Below are 20,074 nucleotides of genomic sequence, written 5' to 3'. Positions count from 1 at the left end.
TATGACTTTACTGTAAGAACTTTACAATCAAACAGGTGAAAGAGCCAAACACACAACTCATCTCAAGGGCAGATAAAGGCTCTATAAGAATGTTTCTGAATCTTGGGTATATATAAATCCTTATAAAGAAAGAAAAAATGTGTTGTGGACAGGTGTTAATAGACACATGATTACATTATTGAAATACCTGAAAAAGCAAAATTATGGATAAGGATAAACTCTTCTTGCTTTCAGGTCTTACTAGAGTAAAAATAGTATCAAAACAAATTTACAAACTATGTACATAAAAGCCAGAAAAATAACAGATTACAAATTGCTTGCTATCAATATGATATTTTTGCTCAAAAAAAAAAATCACTGTACTGAACATAAATATGCAGCTGACTGCTTTTTGCCCATTATTTTCTAGTTACATTTGAGTTTGGCATGCATATCTTATAGGTGACTCAGTGGCAGAGAATCTGCCTGCCAATGCAGGAGACACAGGAGACATGGCTTTGATCCCTGGGTCAGTACTCCCTGGAGGAGGAAACAGCAACCCACTTCAGTATTCTTGCTTGGGAAATTCCATGGACAGAGGAGCCTGGCAGGCTACAGTCCAGTAGGATTGCAGAGTCAGACATGACTGAGTGAATGAACATACACACACACACATATGCATACTTATAACACATATTAGTGTTCCATCAACAATTTAATATTCCCACCATTTCTTTCTACTAAAACGCTGCAAAGCTATAATTTAGTCCATTTTGATGTCAACTGGCCCTAAGTTGGTAAAAATAAACCATCTGTACCTATCAAATCTATTTTTATCCTTTTCTCATTAAACTGACTTAACACATTCATAGCCCTGAAAGTCTAATGAAGTAACTGCTTATAAGGTAAGCATCCTAGATGATCCAAGAATATTTCTTCTTTCAACCCTAATAAAGGGTTGAAATTTATAAATTCTTGTAGCACACACTCTCTCCCACAGACAGAACATATTTATGTACTCAGGTCCAAGGACTCCCATGTTGAAGAACAATGCTATAATAAAAATAACAAACACTATACAGGCAGAAATGATGGGGAGATTAATTCCAACTGCAGAGGTTTTATGGAGGAGGTAACATATGAGGGCAGCTCTGACATGTGAGTTTAGTGCCAAGTGTTTAAGCTTTCTATAATTTTTTTTCCATAAGATTGAAAATATGATACAAACTTGAGTAAAAAAAGACATGAATATTCATTGGCAAAGACAATAAAGAGAAATTTATCAATTTTATGAACAAAAGGTGAGGAGTTTTCTTCTAAGAAAGAAAATCAGATAATAAGATTCCAAGCAGCATAAAAATAAATGGCATACTTTGCATGTGGCAAAGTTCACTTATACTTATTGATGTAATGCTTTTTAAAGATACTCACATAAGGAAAGCATCAGGAATACTTCTATTAGTTAGACTTATTTTAACATCTATGACATGCTAATTTTAGGTACCCTTATGATGTAATACCCCCTTCAAGGATCACTGCCTTGTCAAGGTGAAGGGGCTTGCATAACCCAATGAAGCTATGAGCCTTGCCGTGTAGGGTCACCCAAGATGGACGGGTCATAGCAGGGAGTTCTGACAAATCGTGATCCTCTGGAGGATGGAATGGCAAACCACCCCAGTATACTTGCAATGAGAACCTCACAAACTGTATAAAAGGCCAAAAAGATGAAACCAAAAGATGAGTCCCCCAGGTCTGAAGGTGTCTAATATGCTGCTGGGGAAGAGCAGAGGAGAATTACCATAGCCCAGAATGAACGAAGCAGCTAGACCAAAGCAGATACAATGCTCAGTTGTGGATGGGTCTGGTGATGAAAGTAAAATCTGATGCTGCAAAGAACAGTATTGTACAGGAACTTGGAATGTTAGGTCCATGAATCACGGAAAACTGGACGTGGTCAAGCAGGAGATTATCAGAATAAACATCAACATCCTAGGAATTCGTGAACTAAAATGGAATGAATTAATTTAATTCAAATGACCATTATATCTACTATTGTGGGCAAGAATACCATAGAAGAAACAGAATAGCCCTCATAATCAACAAAAGAGTCCGAAATACAGTATTTGGGTGCAAACTCAAATATGACAGAATGATTTCAGTTCATTTCCAATGCAAGCCATTCAACATCACAGTAATCTAAGTCTATGCCCCTACCACCTATGCTAAAGAAGCTGAAGTTGATCAGTTCTACGAAGACCTAGAAGATCTTCTAGAACTAACACCTAAAAAAAAGGTGTTCTATTCATCATTGGAGATTGGAATGCAAAGTATGAAGTCAAGATATACCTGGAATAACAGGCAAGTTTGGCCTTGGAGAACAAAATGAAGCAGGGCAAAAACTAACTGAATTCTGCCAAGAGGATGCGCTAGTCTTAGCAAATACCCTTTTTTCAACAACATGAGAGACGACTTTGCATATGGACATTGCCAAATGGTCAATACCAAAATCAAATTGATTATATCCTTTGTAGCCAAAGATGGAGAAGCTGTATACAGCCAACAACAACAACAAAAAAGACCTGGAGCTGACTGTGGCTCAGATCATCAGCTTCTCAAAACAAAATTCAGGCTTAACCTAAAGAAAACTGGGAAAAACACTAGGCCAGCCAGGTATGACTTAAATCATATCATGTATGAATTCACAGTAGAGGCAATGAAGAGATTCAAGGGCCTAGATCTAGTTAACAGTGTGCCTGAAGAACTATGGACAGAGGTCCATATTGTACAGGAGGCAGCAAACAAAACCATCCCAAAGAAAAAGAAAAGAAGCCAAAGTGGTTATCTGAGGAGGCTTTACAAATAGCGGAAGAACAAAGAGAAGTGAAAAGCAAGACAGGGAGGGAAACATATATCCAATTAAACACAGAGTTCCGAAGAATATCTAGCAGAGATAAGAAGGCCTTCTTCAATGAATAGTGCTTAATAATAGAAGAAAACAACAAAGGGAGAAAGATTAGAGATCTCTTCAGGAAAATTGGAAACATCAAGGGAGCATTCCACCCAAAGACGGGCACAATAAAGGATAAAAATGGTAGAGACCTAGTAAATGCTGAAGAGATCAAGATGAGATGGAAAGAATACACAGAAGAACTGTATAAAAAATATCTTAATGAACTGGATTACTACAACGGTATGGTTTGTCACCCAGAGACAGACATTCTGGAGTGTGAAGTGGGCCTTAAGAAGCACTGCTGTTAATAAAGCTAGTGGATGGAATGAAATTCCAACATAGCTATTCAGATCCCTAAAGGATGATGCCATCAAGGTTTTGCATTCATTATGTCAGCAAATCTGGAAGACCCAGAAGGGCCACAGGACTGGAAAAGGTCAATTCTCAAATCCTCATCCCGATTCCCAAGAAGGGTAGTACTAAAGAATGTGTTAACCATCAGATAATTGCACTCATCTCCCATACTAGTAAGGTCATGCTTAAAATCTTGCATGCTAGGCTGATTCAGCATTATGTGAACTAAGAACTTCTAGATGTCCAAGCTGAGTTTAGAAAAGGAAGAGGAACTAGAGATCCAGTTGCCAGCATTTGGTGGATTATAGAGAAAGCAAGGGAATTTCAGAAACACATCTAGCTCTGTTTCATTGACTATGCTAAAGCTTTTAACTGTGTGGATCATGACAAACTGTGGAAAGCTCTTAGAGAGATGGGAATACCAGACCATCAGGTCTCCTGAGAAACCTGTATGTGGGTAAAGAAGCAACAGTCCCCTGTATGGAACAACTGACTGGTTAAAGACTGAGAAAGGAGTACAATAGGGCTGTCTGCTGTCACCATGTTTGTTTAATCTACATGCTGCGCACATCATAAGAAATGCCAGTCTGGATGAGTTACAAGCTGGAATCAAGATAGGCAGGAGAAACATCAACAACCTCAAACATGTGGATGATACCACTCTAATGGCAGAAAGCAAAGAGGAACTACAGAGCCTCTTGATGAGGGTGAAGGAGGAAAGTGAAAGAGCCATCTTAAGACTAAATATTAAAAAAAAACTAAGATCATGGCATCTGGCCCCATTATTGCATGGCAAATACAAGGGGAAAAGGTAGAAGCAGTGACAGATTTCTTCTTTTGGGCTCTAAAACCACTGGATGGTGATTGCAGCCATGAAATCAGATGATTGCTTCTTGGCAGAAAAACAATGACCAACCTTGACTGTGTATAGAAAAGCACAGACATTACTCTGCTGACAAAGGTCCATATAGTCAAGAATGGTTTTCCCAGTGCTCACGTATGGCTGTGAGACCTGTAAAGAAGGGAGAACACCAAAGAATTGATGCCTTCACACTGTGGTGCTGGAGAAGACTGTTCAGAGTCCCCTGGACAGCAAGATCAACCAGTCAATTTTAAGGGAGATCAATCCTGAATATTCACTGGAAGGTCTGATGCTAAAGCTTGAGCTCCAGTATTTTGGTCATCTGATGTGAACAGATGACTCATTGGAAAAGTCCCTGATGCTGGGAAAGATTGAGGGCAGAAGGAGAAGAGGACATCAGAGGATGAGATGGCTGGATGACATCACCGAAACAATGAACATGAACTTAGGCAAACTCTGGGAGATGGTGAGGGACAGGGAGGCCTGGTGTGCAGCAGTTCATGGAGTTGGCAAAAGTCGGACACAACTGGGAGACTGAACAACAATAACTGGATGCAATATATAAGAATTTTTCTATTTCCATTTATATCAAAATCTTTTCTCCTCTTCAGTTTTTCCTTCGTGTATTAGTAGAAAAAGAATGAAAGAGTCGAATATCATAATCCCATAACTCAGTCTGTAACACACTTCTGCTCATCTCTGAATCAGTTTCTGTAGACTCTATTTGTATTTTATCTACTCCATGACAAACATTTCAACAAACGTATATCTCACAGAAGATCTGTGCACTGGTATTCTAGAAGGTGTGAAAGGAAAAGAATAATGTGTTAATCAGATTAACTTTCAAGTCATTTTTAATTCAGAAAATATTTACCTAGTAGTCTAGGTGCTAGACTCTTTGCTGATTACAATTAAAAATACCAAACCAAATTAGAAAATTATTTTTCTTTTATATTCTCTCATGCATATATTAAGGTTACTGTATCTTTTATTTTTAGGAAGATCTATTAAATAGTTGGAGAAGGCAATGGCACACCACTCCAGTACTCTTGCCTGGAAAATCCCATGGACAGAGGAGCCTGGAAGGCTGTAGTCCATGGGGTCGCTGAGGGTCGGACATGACTGAGCGACTTCACTTTCACTTTTCACTTTCATGCATTGGGGAAGGAAATGGCAACCCACTCCAGTGTTCCTGCCTGGAGAATCCCAGGGACGGTGGAGCCTGGTGGGCTACCGTCTATGGGGTCGCACAGAGTCGGACACGACTGAAGTGACTTAGCAGCATTAAATAGTAGCTCATTTAGAATTTTTACATAAGAAGTAATCTTTAATCCAAGGATTCAGGGCTTCCCTGATAGCTCAGCTGGTAAAGAATCTGCCTGCAATGTGGGAGACCTGGGTTCGATCCCTGGGTTGGGAAGATCCCCTGGAGAAGGGAAAGGGGATCTCTAGAGAATTCCATGGACTGTGTAGTCCATGGGCTTCCAGAGTTGGACACAACTGAGCAACTTTTCACTTTTACTTTCCATCTTTAATTCAAATGAGTATGTAACATTGTACATTTTCACTTGTTGAAAGAAGTTCAGTAGGGTCTCTGCAACAGGGTATCACTTCTATCTACAGGTACTCATACTAAGAACACCATGCATACTATTAGCTCCTCTAATGTTAAAACTGCAACTTTTTGGTGAGATGCAATAGGAGTGAATGGAGGTTTCTTTTACTCAAATACACAATAGCAATAGAAAATTGATCTGTATAAAGTAATTTAAATGGCTGCTATATACTAACTTTGAAGACATGTTCACAATTCAGACTCTAGAAAACAAAATGTTTAAGACAGTTCATGATTTTAAGATGGTAGATTTTTAAATTTAATGTTTTAGATGTATTCATTGTCATAAAATATGGAAATTCTTTATTTCCATAAATTCTGGCTCAATCACTTATTATATTTTATTAAAGATATTTTAAATTTGGCTATAACTCTTTTTGGTATTAGAAAAGAAGAAAAATAAAAGTCATATAATACATAGCAGACTTGTTCTTAAATGTTTGATGTTTGTAATTTCCAAATAATGACTTAACTAGCACACTGGGAAAGACACTTTACCCTTCTGACTCTCAGTTAATTACCTGTAAATGTAATACTATGCCTTCTATATTTGTCAAAGGCTCAAATAGAGATCATCTAGTATCTTAAGGAGTGAATAAATAGTTTTGTTCTTCCTTCCTAAACGCTTTGTATAAAAATATATTTATTTTAAAAATATTTAATGGGAAAAACCATGAGTAATACTAAACTTATTAACATTAGAAGAAACTTCATTAGGTACTCCGCACTTAACAAACTTTTTGGTTTGTAAACTCCTATAAGATCTGACTTCTAGGCTCATAACTTCCTCAAATTTTACATTTCAACAATAATGAACTAAAATGGTTGAATGTCCCTGAATACATGTTATTTTCAATCTATATGCTTATTTTCTCTTTCTGTATTCTCTTGTAACTCATACCTCAAAACTAGCCTAGATGTCTAGTTTTTCTTTAAATATTTAAAGATTTCCCTAGTCTTTTTAAAGATTTCCCTAGTCTCCTTTCCGAGACAAAGAGAGTGAATCATTCTATTCTTCTTCTAAAATTCAAGCCATCAAAAAGTGACAACATCAGAATGGGAGAAAATAATAGTAAACGAAGCACCAGACAAAGAATTAATCTCAAAAATATACAAGCAACTCCTGCAGCTCAATTCCAGAAAAATAAACGACCCAATCAAAAAATGGCCCAAAGAACTAAACAGTTATTTCTCCAAAGAAGACATACAGATGGCTAGACATACACATGAAAAGATGCTAAACATCACTCATTATCAGAGAAAGGCAAGTCAAAACCACAATGAGGTACCATTCACGCCAGTCAGAACGGCTGCTATCCTAAAGTCTATAAGCAATAAATGCTAGAGAGGGTGTGGAGAAAAGGGAACCCTCTTACACTGGGAATGCAAACTAGTACAGCCACTATGGAGAACAGTGTGGAGACTCCTTAAAAAACTGCAAATAGAACTGCCATATGACCCAGCAATCCCACTACTGGGCATACACACTGAGGAAACCAGAATTGAAAAAGACATGTGTACCCCAGTGTTCATCACAGCACTGTTTATAATAGCCGAGACATGGAAGCAACCCAGATGTCCATTGGCAGACGAATGGATAAGAAAGCTGTGGTACATATACACAATGGAATATTACTCAGCTATTAAAAACAATGCATTTGAATCAGTCTAATGAGGTGGATGAAACTAGAGCCTATTATACAGAGTGAAGTAAGTCAGAAAGAAAAACACCAATACAGTATGCTGCTGCTGCTGTGTCACTTCAGTCATGTCCGACCCTGTGCAACCCCACAGACAGCAGCCCACCAGGCTCCCCTGTCCCTACTAATGCATATATATGGAATTTAGAAAGATGATGATGATAACCCTATATGCGAGACAGCAAAAGAGACACAGATGTATAAAACAGTCTTTTGGACTCTGTGGGAGAGGGAGAGGGTGGAATGATTTGGGAGAATGGCATTGAAACATGTATATTATCATATATAAGAATCGCCAGTCCAGGTTCGATGCATGAGATAGGGTGCTCGGGGCTGGTGCACTGGGATGACCCACAGGGATGGGATGGAAGGGAGGTGGGAGGGGGGTTCAGGATGGGGAACACATGTACATCCATGGTGCATTCATGTCAATGTATGGCAAAACCACTACAATATTGTAAAGTAATTAGCCTCCAAATAAAATAAATAAATTTATATCAAAAAAAAGTGACAACAGAGTTCAAGGGAAAGAAATGAAATATAAATAAATCAAAGACATTAAAACAATGGTGTAAACTCTGTTATATTATCTTGATGTAAATCAAGGTAAATTTTGGCTATGAGTGACAGCCCAAAACTGAGTGGCTTATAAGATAGAAGTTTATCCCATTCAAGTCAAGGGTATAAGCAAGTCAGAGTGCGCAAGGTGACTTTCTGAAGTTATCAGGGACTTTCAATCTTACTGCTTTGCCCATTCTGAATTTGTGGTTTTCCCTCATTGTTCACTTATCAGATCCACATATCAGCAAGCATAGAGGAAAGGGGGAAAAGAACACATACCCCTCTTCCTTTAAGGCTACTTTCCACGCAAACTACACACAGTCCTACTTCTTATGTATCTCTAGTTAAAACTTAGTCACATGACCACATTTAGCTGTGAGACTGAAAGTGATAGTTTCATTCCAGGTAGTAATAGGCTGGGAAAAGATTAGTAGATGAGGAAAACCAACGTTAGGGTACAACAGTCCATCATTGCCGGACTTGGATATATATTATTTGCTGCTGCTGTTAAGTCACTTCAGTCGTGTCCGACTCTGTGCGACCCCATAGACGGCAGCCCACCAGGCTCCCCCGTCCCTGGGATTCTCCAGGCAAGAACACTGGAGTGGGTTGCCATTTCCTTCTCCAATGCATGAAAGTGAAAAGTGAAAGTGAAGTCGCTCAGTCGTGTCCGACTCTTAGCGACCCCATGGACTGCAGCCTACCAGGTTCCTCCGCCCATGGGATTTTCCAGGCAAGAGTACTGGAGTGAGGTGCCATTGCCTTATCCAATATATTATCTGAGGTAGGTACATAACTGACATTTACTATTTAACACCAATATTTCTAGTAGTGTGTATACTATAAAATTATATAGTAATTTCTTCTAAATTTCAATTTTTAAGTTAAATATTTCTGTTGGTAGAGATTAATCTCTATGAAGTTTAAATAACATTCACAGTAAAATTACCAACAGGAAAAAGAAATTTCAATAAAAACAGAAAAAGCTACTTTAATTATTATAAAAGTTGCTTTGTAACAGGTTATTAAATATGAGTTAAAATGTTAAATAAGAATATTTAAAATAAAATATAACCATTGTATTAATAAAACTACGTATAAACAAAACTGCATGTAAATGAAACTGCGTGAATACTCTTAGAGAAGATACAGGATTTGGGGAGATTTGGGAAGAAAAAAGTCCATCAGTTAGTTTATTGTATCTCTTAGAAATGCTATATAGAGATTTTTAATCAAGTAGAGTGATCACAAAACAGAAGTAAAAGTTAGAATAAAGAAAAACATGGGGAGGGAGGAGGGAGGAGGGTTCAGGATGGGGAACACATGTATACCTGTGGCGGATTCATTTTGATATTTGGCAAAACTAATACAATTATGTAAAGTTTAAAAATAAAATTAAAAAAAAAAAAGAAAATAAAAACCAGGTTTTGATCAAGATCTCGCAGTACGTGACTTTCAGCAAGTAACTTTACAGATGATGATGACTGTAAGGGGTCAAAAGAATTTACCACTTTGGTCTGGGTTTTGTGCTTCTGTAGTAAGCATTTTTTCATTTAGTATTCACAACATTCCATTAAACATTATTCCACTTTAAACAGAAAAAAAAACAAACTGGATAAGTGACTCAAGAGCAAAACGGCTATATTAAATATCACAGCACAAATGTAAAGGTTTTTCTAACCCAGTTCCTCTTAACCATTATGCAAGCCACCTACCTTCAAACTCTTGAATGTTGGTTTTGTCATTTGTTACATAAGCGGAATTTAGCACAACCTAAACTGTTCTAAAGTTAATTCTGGTCTTTTAAGATGTTGGTATTCTAATGAGGTCTGACTCCCTTCCCCCAATTCCCAAAAAAAATCACATAATATCAACAGATCTAATCAGTTTCTTTCCTGGATCTTATGTGAGTCAGCAAAGTTATCATTTCTATATATAAGATAGAAAGTAAAAATCCATATATTAAAATGAATAGACGAAAAGATCATAGTGTGGAAGTAAGGTAAATTTGAATATATCCCTATTCTTCATAAGGGCTTCCCTGGTGGCTCAGACGGTAAAGCGTCTGCCTGCAATGCAGGAGACCCAGGTTCCATTCCTGGGTCGGGAAGATCCCCTGGAGAAGGAAATGCCCCTTCTCATATCAATAAAAGAGCAAACCAAAAAGTTACATAAGAGGGAAGAAAGGTAACTAATATTTATAAAAATCCTTTTACATATATGCATAAATCATTTTGTGAAAATACAGAGGCACAAAGAGGCTGACTTGCTAAAGGTCATATACACAGTATACATGCAGTGACATCAGTACTTGCTCTGGTTCTAAAAGTTAGTCTCTTTCCTATCTAGCCTGCTTCCTATGGCTCAATTTTGGACATTCATGTATTCATATCCTTGTTTCAGTTTTAATGTGAGAAAACTAAAGATAATCTTTTTTCAATGATCTGATGGATGTTGGCAATTTAATCTCTGGTTCTTCTGCCTTTTTAAAATCCAGCTTGAACATCTGGAAGTTCACTGCAGCCATAAAATTAAAAGACACTTGCTCCTTGGAAGAAAAGCTATGACCAACCTAGACAGCATATTAAAAAGCAGAGATATCACTTTACCAACAAAGGTCAAAGCTATGGTTTTTCCAATAGTCATGTGTGGATGTGAGAGTTGGACTATAAAGAAAGCTGAGCACCGAAGAATTGATGCTTTTGAACTGTGGTGTTGGAGAAGACTCTTGAGAGTCCCTTGGACAGCAAGGAGATCCAACCAGTCCATCCTAAAGGAAATCAGTCTTGAATATTCATTGGAAGAACTGATGCTGAAGTTCCCATACTTTGGCCATCTGATGCAAAGAACTGACTCACTGGGAAAGACCCTGATGCTGGGAAAGAATGAAGGCAGGAGGAGAAGGGGACGACAGAGGATGAGATGGTTGCACAGCATCACCAACTCAATGGCGATGAGTTTGAGTAAACTCTGGGAGTTGGTGATGGACAGGGAGGCCTGGCGTGCTGCAGTCTATGATAGGGTTACAAAGAGTTGGACACGACTGAGCGACTGAACTGAATCAAACTGAAAGATACTCTGGCTTCCCAGGTGGTTCAGTGGTAAAGAATCTGCCTGCCACCGCAGGAGATAAAGCACACACAGGTTCGATCTCTGGGTTGGGAAGAGTCCATGCAGAAGGAAATGGCAAACCACTCCAGTGCTCTTGCCTGGGAAATCCCATGGATGGAAGAGCCTGGCAGTCTACAGTCCTTGCGGGGGAGGGGGGGGCGGTCACAAAGTGTCAGACATGACTGAGTACACACACACACAAAGATACTAATTTAGTTCTTTGTGGGTACTAACAAAACATTTTCCTGGATACAATTAGAAAAGACATATTAAAATATGCATTTATTAAATACATATTAAAATATGCAAAATACAGGGGAATATATGTTATCAGTTACATCAGAATAATAAAAATTCAGTATTACCAAACAACTAAGGAGAGAGAGTTATTTTCAATTAGGATGATTAGGGAAAGCCTCAGAGAGATGATTACATGTGTACAGGACATTCAAGAGGAGGTTTGATTTCATCAAGAGCAATATAAGCCTGAAAAAGAAAAAGCATATTCCAGGAAAAGGGGATGACATGAATGTAAGTATGGAGACAAAATGTATATTCAGGGTGGAGTATGTAGTCCACATTGTGTGGAATGTAGTGGGTCTTCTTCTTGAATAATAAGATATTTGGGAAATATGTTACAGCCAAACTTAGGAGGGGTCTTGAATACCAAGTTAGATAGTCTGGATTTGATCATACAAGAAACAGAAAGTCACTAAATATCTTCAAGTAGAGAAACAAAAGAGTTAGAGCAATGCTTTAATAAAATTAAACTGAGGACCACATATGTATAGGCTTCAGTAGAATTACTGATGGCCAGGAAGAAGAGATAGATCATTTAGAAGATAATGACATTTCAGTGGAATATACTGGGTTGGCCAAAGATGTTATGGAAAAACCTGAATAAACTTTTTGCTGAATCCAATAACATAGAGCTTAAAAACAGAAATTCTCCTGAGTTCTGAAAATTTCTGAAGAAAAAATTATATATATAAGATGTATATTATATAATATATAAATACTTAGTACAGCTTCAGCTCTGAAAAAATCTATAATATCCCCATTTCAACCACAATCTTATCTACCCTGACGAGTCCTTTAATCTCTCCATTTTCTTTGAATATATCAGCCTTCCCCCATCTCATTTTATTCCAGTCCCATGGTGAACACTTGAACTACTCTCTCAATACTTTCAGCCTGAGTCAGTGTTGAAATCTACCCACTTTTCTTGACTTAAGGGGCTAGAGAAAGCTTCACAACCTTGACATTATGAGAAAGGGTTTCTGTTATCAGGTACTTATGAAACTCTCATATGAATACTTAAGTTTTTAACTTATTTAACATCTGATAATGTTAAATCTGAACACTACCTCTCTTTCTGAAATTCTTGAATTCAAACAGTTGTAATTAAATGTTCTCTTGGCGGCGCCCGCATCAGTGCCCCGGTCCACAGCAGCGCCCCCGCCCGCCGCCCCGGGGCCCACCAGGCCGCCGCCTCCGCGTGCCCCGAACCTCTGACGGCCGCGCGCTACGAGTGAGGCGCCCCGGGAGAGGGGCCGCGCGCGGGAGGGCGGCGCAGGAGGGAGCGCGGGGTAGCCGGGGCGCCCCGACGAACCCCGCGTCCCAGAATCCCGGACCCGGAGCCTGGGAGCACCGAGTCGGTGGGAGGGCAGCAAAAAAATAAAAAATAAATAAATAAATAAATGTTCTCTTAATATTACTCTAAAAATGTACTGAGGGTCAGCATTTTTTAATTAAAAAAAATACCTTTTTCATACGATGTTAATTTTAACTTCCTGATTGTAAAACACTAGATGCAAAACAGAAGGATGCTACAGAAATATGTTAATATTTTGCTGTAAACCATTAGTTAGGGCCATAAAGTTCTGATTAAGAAAAAACAAACAAGCAAAGAGCTGCAAATCAGAGATATTTAAAATGCTCCCTTAGGAAAATGAATGAACATGCCATAAAAATCTGTAGACTCAACGATGATGATAAAGCCTTTAAAAATACAATAAAAGCCCTTTCTGGACTCTGAAAAATGTTAAATGTAACAAATGAACCAGTTTTCAAAAAAAATGTTAAAACATAAAGATTATATATATACAGATTAACATTTCTGATAATTACTTCTTCTAATGAACAGTTAAAATAGGATTAAAGAAGCAGACTCACTGAATAAATAATATACTCAATTTTTTCCTGTTATTTAAAAGGCATTTTCAAAAATGCTGTAAAATTTCATTACTGCAATTCAGATTTTACTAGTTAGAATTTTCTAATAATATAGATCAAAACCTTAAAGTTTTTCTTTATATAGCATATTTCCTTATACACAGTAGAAATTGACATTTTAAAATTAAAGAGGAAAAGTATCCATTTCTTAAGAAAACTATCCTTTTGAACAACTCTCCATATTTGGAAGACTCTTTATACATCAATGAAAATTTTAAAAAAGAAGTCTAAGAATCCTTTCAAGAATGCTGTTTTCACAGTCCTTCGTAATATGTGATTGCAGTCCCAAGTAATTTTATTGTTATAATCTTTTTCCTAATGTGGAGTCACCTCAAATATTTTGTACCATATTTTATAAAAACAAAACTAAAAATGATGATTCAGGTTGTAATTATGATTCACACTGAAATATGTATATATAATTGGGCATATAATTTCAGTTATAAATTAAGGATAATTTTCATTTAAAGTGTTTAAAATCATTTAAAGAACTATTTAAATAAACTATACAGTGTGAGATATGAATCATTAAATGTTAATATTCAATTGGCTGTAGAAAGAAAGAGTAACAATTAAAAATTATAAATATTTTCTAACTTAATTCTCATTCTCAGAGAAAACAAAACATCTTTAAAAGCTTAATTATCATTTTAGTCTTACTGTGATCAATGTGGTCAATCTTGTGACATCACTGTTGAGAAACCTGTAATAGGAAAACAGAAATACATTCAGCTGAATCATACTTGAGTAAGTAGTTTCAAAAACTAAAAACTTTGTTTAGAATATTTGTCTGTCATGATGCCATAAGGTATTCTAAAATTATCAGGAAAAGTACAATTGGCATGACACAAATAAGCATAAAACACCTAGAGTTTATCTATAGGTCATTATTTCTTATTGCATGGCAAATTATGTTTCATTTATAATCAACAACACTCCAGAGTAAACATATTAGTAAATAAACAATAGGTCACTCAGGTTAGTTTTATTTGTTTTCAAATATTTACTAAGAAGACAATCAGTCTTAAATATACTATAAAACAAATGACAGATAGGTATCCTTTTTTTTCTATGATTAAATCAGCTGCTCAGTCTATGCCCAAAACATGATCTACTCCTTATTATCAATCAACAGGAGAAACTCTACATTGCAGGCAGATTATTTACCAGATAAGTTACCAGGGAAGCTTAAGAATACTGGAATTGATAGCCTATCCCTTCTCCAGGAGTCTTCCTGATCCAGGAATTGAACTGGCCTCTCCAGTACTGCAAGCGGATTCTTTACCAGCTGAGCTACCAAGGAAGCAATTTAAGGTGAGCTTTTAAACGTTTAGTGTTTAAAAGTAATACAACATTAATGGTGTTTTAAGATTCATAATTAGCTTTCATTATTATTTCATTCTCTCATAAGAATTCCTTCAAAGTGGGAAAGAGGTATTTCTCATTATACACTCAGGAAAACAGACGTTGGAGAGGATGCATGACTTGCCCAGGCACACAGAACTGAGTTTCCCTTGGTTCCTCTTTTTATCCAAACCTCCCACCCAATCCATCCTGCCAACCATTCTTCCCCATTCTGTCCTTGTTACTGCTGTTTACCTCACTAGTTCAAGATATTGCTCTCCTATATCACGATTCTAGTCTACTGTCCTTAACTCAGCGACAAATGTATCAGCTCACATCACTCCCTTACTCAAAACTGTCCAATGGCTTTTCCATCAATTAGCATATAATCTGTAATACCTACCATGGCCTATTAGTCTCTCTGTCACCTGGCTTCCTGACTACAGCTTCTGTCACTCTCTCCTTACTATGTCCCAGTCACCATGACCTTTTTGATATTCCCAAAATATACCAAACCTGTCCCTCTTCAGAGCCTTGACATTTGCTGTTCTCTCAGCCTGGAGCAATTGTTCCCTGTATCTTTACAGGACTGGCTTTCTTACTTCATTCAGTGTGATAAAAATGTCAGTTCCTCAGAGAAGCCTTCTCTTACCACCAGAGACTGTTTTTCAGCTGCTAGCTCTGTAAGAGAAGATCACTGGAGCACTAGTGTAATAGCTGGAACCCAACAACTACTCAAGAAAGAGCTGCTGAATGAATGACTGAACAATTACTTATTGATTTCTTACTGCATCTAGCACTATGCCCAGAGGGACATATAAATAAAAATGCTTACAATTTCTATTTAAGAAAAATATGCCATAACAACTTTCATATGCATTTTTAAAAATCACTGCAGGGAGAATTTGGGAAGTTCAAAAAAAAAAAAAAGTGGACAAAGCAGGGAGTGGTGGGAAAGTGAGTACAATGAGTTACAGGTGTGATATAATGACAGTCTGGACAGTGAAGATGAGTACAGACAGAATGGGAAACCCAAGCAACATCTTGCATGGAGAAATAAGAGGACTTCACGCTAAACTAAGTACAGGAACAAGGACATCAGAGAATGAAAGATTATCGGGGATACAATGAAAGAAACCTGCAGTGGTAGAGTAGAGTGACTTTCATGTTGGACAATAAATAAACCCAATGTTACCAAAGGCTATTCAAATGGAGACATTTCTCAACAACAGGTAGAAATTGTGACATAGAATAGAAACTGGAGCCTATTATACAGAGTGAAGTAAGCCAGAAAGAAAAACACCAATAGAGTATACTAACGCATATATATGGAATTTAGAAAGATGGTAACAATAACCCTGTATACGAGACAGCAAAAGAGACACTGATGTATAGAACAGTCTTTTGGACTCTGTGGGAGAGGGAGAGGGTGGGATGATTTGGGAGAATGGCATTGAAATACGTATAATATCATATATGGAACGAGTCACCAGTCCAGGTTTGATGCACGATACTGGATGCTTGGGGCTGGTGCACTGGGACGACCCAGAGGGATGGTATGGGGAGGGAGGAGGGAGGAGGGTTCAGGATGGGGAACACATGTATACCTGTGATGGATTCATTTTGATATTTGGCAAAACTAATACAATTTGTAAAGTTTAAAAATAAAATAAAATTTAAAAAAAACTAAAAAATTTAAAAAAATAAATAAATCTTATACTGTAAAAAAAATAAAAAGAGTCATATAAAAAAGTACAACTCAAGCCAAGAGAGTGGGTGAGTTCACCAAGGAAATGAATATAAAGTAAAGACAGACCATTAAGCAGAATTTGGGGAATACCTACAAATAGGGTTTGAGCTTCCTGGTAGCTCATCTGGTAAAGAATCCACCTACAATGCAGGAGACTCTGTTTGATTCCTGGATCAGGAAGATCTCCTGGAGAAGGGATAGGCTACCCACCAGTATTCTTGGGCTTCCCTGGTGGCTGAGATGGTAAAGAATCTGCCTGCAGAGCAAGAGACCTGGGTTCGAGACCTGGGTTCAATCCCTGGGTTGGGAAGGGCATGGCAATCCACTCCAGTATTCTTGCCTGAGAATCTCCATGGACAGAGGAGCCTGGTGGGCTGCAGTCCATGGGGTTGCAAAGAGTTGGACATGACTGAGCAACTAAGCATGCATAAGTAAGGTTCCTGGGAAGCAAGAGAGGTGAAAATGTCTTGTGTTTTGTTATTTTTTAAGTTCAAGAAATAGAGAAATGAAAAATACACTGAAGGCAAAAGAGGAAAGATTATCAAGGTGGAGAACATGTTAGTTTTAAATTATGCATGGATGGATAAGAGAATATAAGACAGGAAATTAATTCTCTCTGAACTACCCATGCTCCCACCATATCAAATCAGATCAGAAGCATATAGATGGATTACTTTACTCTCTGAATCCAAAAACCTGCCTTCAGGGAACTCCTTTATGCTCTCAACTTCAATCAATACCAAAAAAACAAGCTTGCGATGGTAAAGAGTCAATACAAAAAGTCTTATGAAAGAACCAATTATACTTTATACAAAACTCTTAAATGAAAAAAGATATTAAATATTTTTAAATAGTTACATTCAAATAATATAAGTAGTTGAATAAAAAGATAAATGTTTCATTTTATTTTTTTGGAAAAAAACAAGATAATTAAGACTAAATCTATGGTGTAAAATGCTACTTGATTTAAAGTCCTAATCCTCAAAGTATAAAAACCTAGCAGAGACATTCTTTCATCATGGTAGCAATTTTTACACATAACTTACCAGGTATTTGCAAATACATGAGGAAAAAACATTTGAAATTAAAACGACACTAAAGGATAAAGCCAGACAAAGCTTCTAATAAAAACCCTGGTGGCTTTTATAATCAAGGAAAAGGTAATTTTTAAAAAATCATCTTAACACTAGGAAATATATTCAAATTAGACATATTATAAAAAAGTGGTAATACATTTTATGAAAACATAATTCAACTAATGTATTGGTTATGTACTTTTCCCCTACAAGCCACCATTTTAGTAAATACACACAGAGAAAATCTCAACTATATTTACCCTCAGAAAACACCTAATAATGTTAAAGTGTGGGAAAAGAATCTTAAGTTACAATCAAATGTTTCCATTAATTAGGATGAAACTATTTTTCTTCTTTCTCTGCCCCCAAATGGAAAAAGTCTTTCCTTCTGTAACTAATTTTAGCTTTACCTTCACTTGATAACCCTACATTAAGTTTCAATATACACAAAGTTAGGATATTTATCCATACCTAAGTAACCCTTATGGAGAAGGCAATGACACCCCACTCCAATACTCTTGCCTGGAAAATCCCATGGACGGAGGAGCCTGGTAGGCTGCAGTCCATGGGGTCGCTAAGGGTCAGACACGACTGAAGTGACTTAGCAGCAGCAGCAGCAACTAACCCTTACGGCAGAAAGTGTAGAGGAACTAAAAAGCCTCTTGACGAAAGTGAAAGAGAAGAGTGAAAAAGTTGGCTTAAAGCTCAACATTCAGAAAACGAAGATCATGGTCCCATCACTTCATGGGAAGAGGATGGGGAAACAGTGGAAACAGTATCAGACTTTATTTTTTGCAGGGCTCCAAAATCACTGCAGATGGTGACTGCAGCCATGAAATTAAAAGACGCTTACTCCTTGGAAGGAAAGTTATGACCAACCTAGATAGCATATTCAAAAGCAGAGACATTACTTTGCCAACAAAGGTCCGTCTAGTCAAGGCTATGGTTTTTCCAGTGGTCGTGTATGGATGTGAGAGTTGGACTGTGAAGAAAGCTGAGCGCCGAAGAACGATGCTTTTGAACTGTGGTGTTGGAGAAGACTCTTGAGAGTCCCTTGGACTGCAAGGAGATCCAACCAGTCTATTCTAAAGGAGATCAGTCCTGGGTGTTCTTTGGAAGAAATGATGCTAAAATTGAAACTCCAGTACTTTGGCCACCTCATGCGAAGAGTTGACTCATTGGAAAAGACTTTGATGCTGGGAGGGATTGGGGGCAGAAGGAGAAGGGGACGGCGGAGGATGAGATGGCTGGATGGCATCTCTGACTTGATGGACGTGAGTCTCAGTGAACTCCAGGAGTTGGTGATAGACAGGGAGGCCTGGTGTGCTGAAATTCATGGGGTCGCAAAGAGTCGGACAGGACTGAGCAACTGAACTTAATGAAAAAATTCAAAGGAATAAATGAATTTAAAAATCTGACATTTTCTCATCCTATTCAATCTGAACACAGAAGTATATGCTGCGTGCGCGTGCGTGCTGTCGCTTCTGTTATGTCCAACTCTGGGCGACCCCATGGACTGTAGCCCACCAGGGTTCTCTGTCCAAGGGATTCTGCAAGGCAAGAATATTGGAGTGGGTTGCCATGCCCTCCTCCAGGGGATCTTTCTGACCCAAGGATCAAACCTATGTCTCTTATGTCTCCGGCATTGACAGGTGGGTTCTTTGCAACTGTGTTAGTTGCTCAATCGTGTCCAACTCTGTGACTCCCTGGACTGTAGACCACCAAGCTCCTCTGTCCATGGAATTCTCCAAGCAAAAATACTGTAGTGAGTTGCCATTTCTTTTTCTAGGGGATCTTCCCAACTCAGGGATTGAATTCGGGTCTCCTGCAGTGCAGGCAGAGACTTTACCATCTAGCCACCAGAAGTCCATCTTTACTACTAGCGCCTTCATTTAAAGTATTAGTCATTAAAATATTTAATCATTCATTTATAAATCAATTTAATGTTTTCTCTGTATTCTATGCAAGGTGTAGTTATATAATAAAAATTACCTCTAAAATATATAAATGAAAAGTAATCTCATAAACCATAGGCTACTTGTAGGCCATTTCAGTGTTGTAAACTTGGATTGTAGCGTGGAAAGTCTGTGTCTGTCATTCATTTTTTAGAGGATCACAACTGTGCAGAATTTGGCATATGTTTCTAAGGTTAATAACAAACTTTATAACAATCTAAACACACTTCTATCATCATCTAGCTCTTTCAAATCCTGTGCATTATTGTTCTTTTCTATTACTTGGGGAAATTATTTGGTAGGAAAAAAATCACATACTTTGATAAGCAATACTTTGGAGGGAAATGATATTGTAAATAACAGAGATCTATAATCTGAGAAAACTGGTAAAAATGTGATCTACCACTAGTGGAACACAGTATCAATATCCATGGGATGTGGTCTCCACATCCTACAGATAAGGGAGACCTGAGTGTACTATGCCACTTTATATAAGGGACTTGAGCCTCCATGGATTATGATATCCATAACAAGTCCTGGAATCAGTTCCCCACTGATATCATGGGACAACTCTATTCTATA

General features: G+C 37.7%; 1 protein-coding gene across 17 annotated transcripts in view; it reads right to left on the bottom strand.

Annotated features, from left to right (window-relative positions):
• The window catches only part of BAZ2B (bromodomain adjacent to zinc finger domain 2B), a 421,537-nt gene that overhangs the window by 239,187 nt on the left and 162,276 nt on the right, over window positions 1–20,074 (bottom strand). For all 17 annotated transcript variants that reach the window (XR_003514169.1, XM_027559699.1, XM_027559752.1 and 14 more), the window contains one exon: window positions 14,028–14,070. The gene's annotated coding sequence lies outside the window, so the exon portion shown is untranslated. The remainder of the gene's footprint in view (window positions 1–14,027; window positions 14,071–20,074) is intronic.

Source organism: Bos indicus x Bos taurus, chromosome 2 (genome assembly GCF_003369695.1).
Source record: "Bos indicus x Bos taurus breed Angus x Brahman F1 hybrid chromosome 2, Bos_hybrid_MaternalHap_v2.0, whole genome shotgun sequence".
NCBI classification, from domain to species: Eukaryota; Metazoa; Chordata; class Mammalia; order Artiodactyla; family Bovidae; genus Bos; species Bos indicus x Bos taurus.
This window is presented reverse-complemented; position numbering and strand designations above follow the sequence as displayed.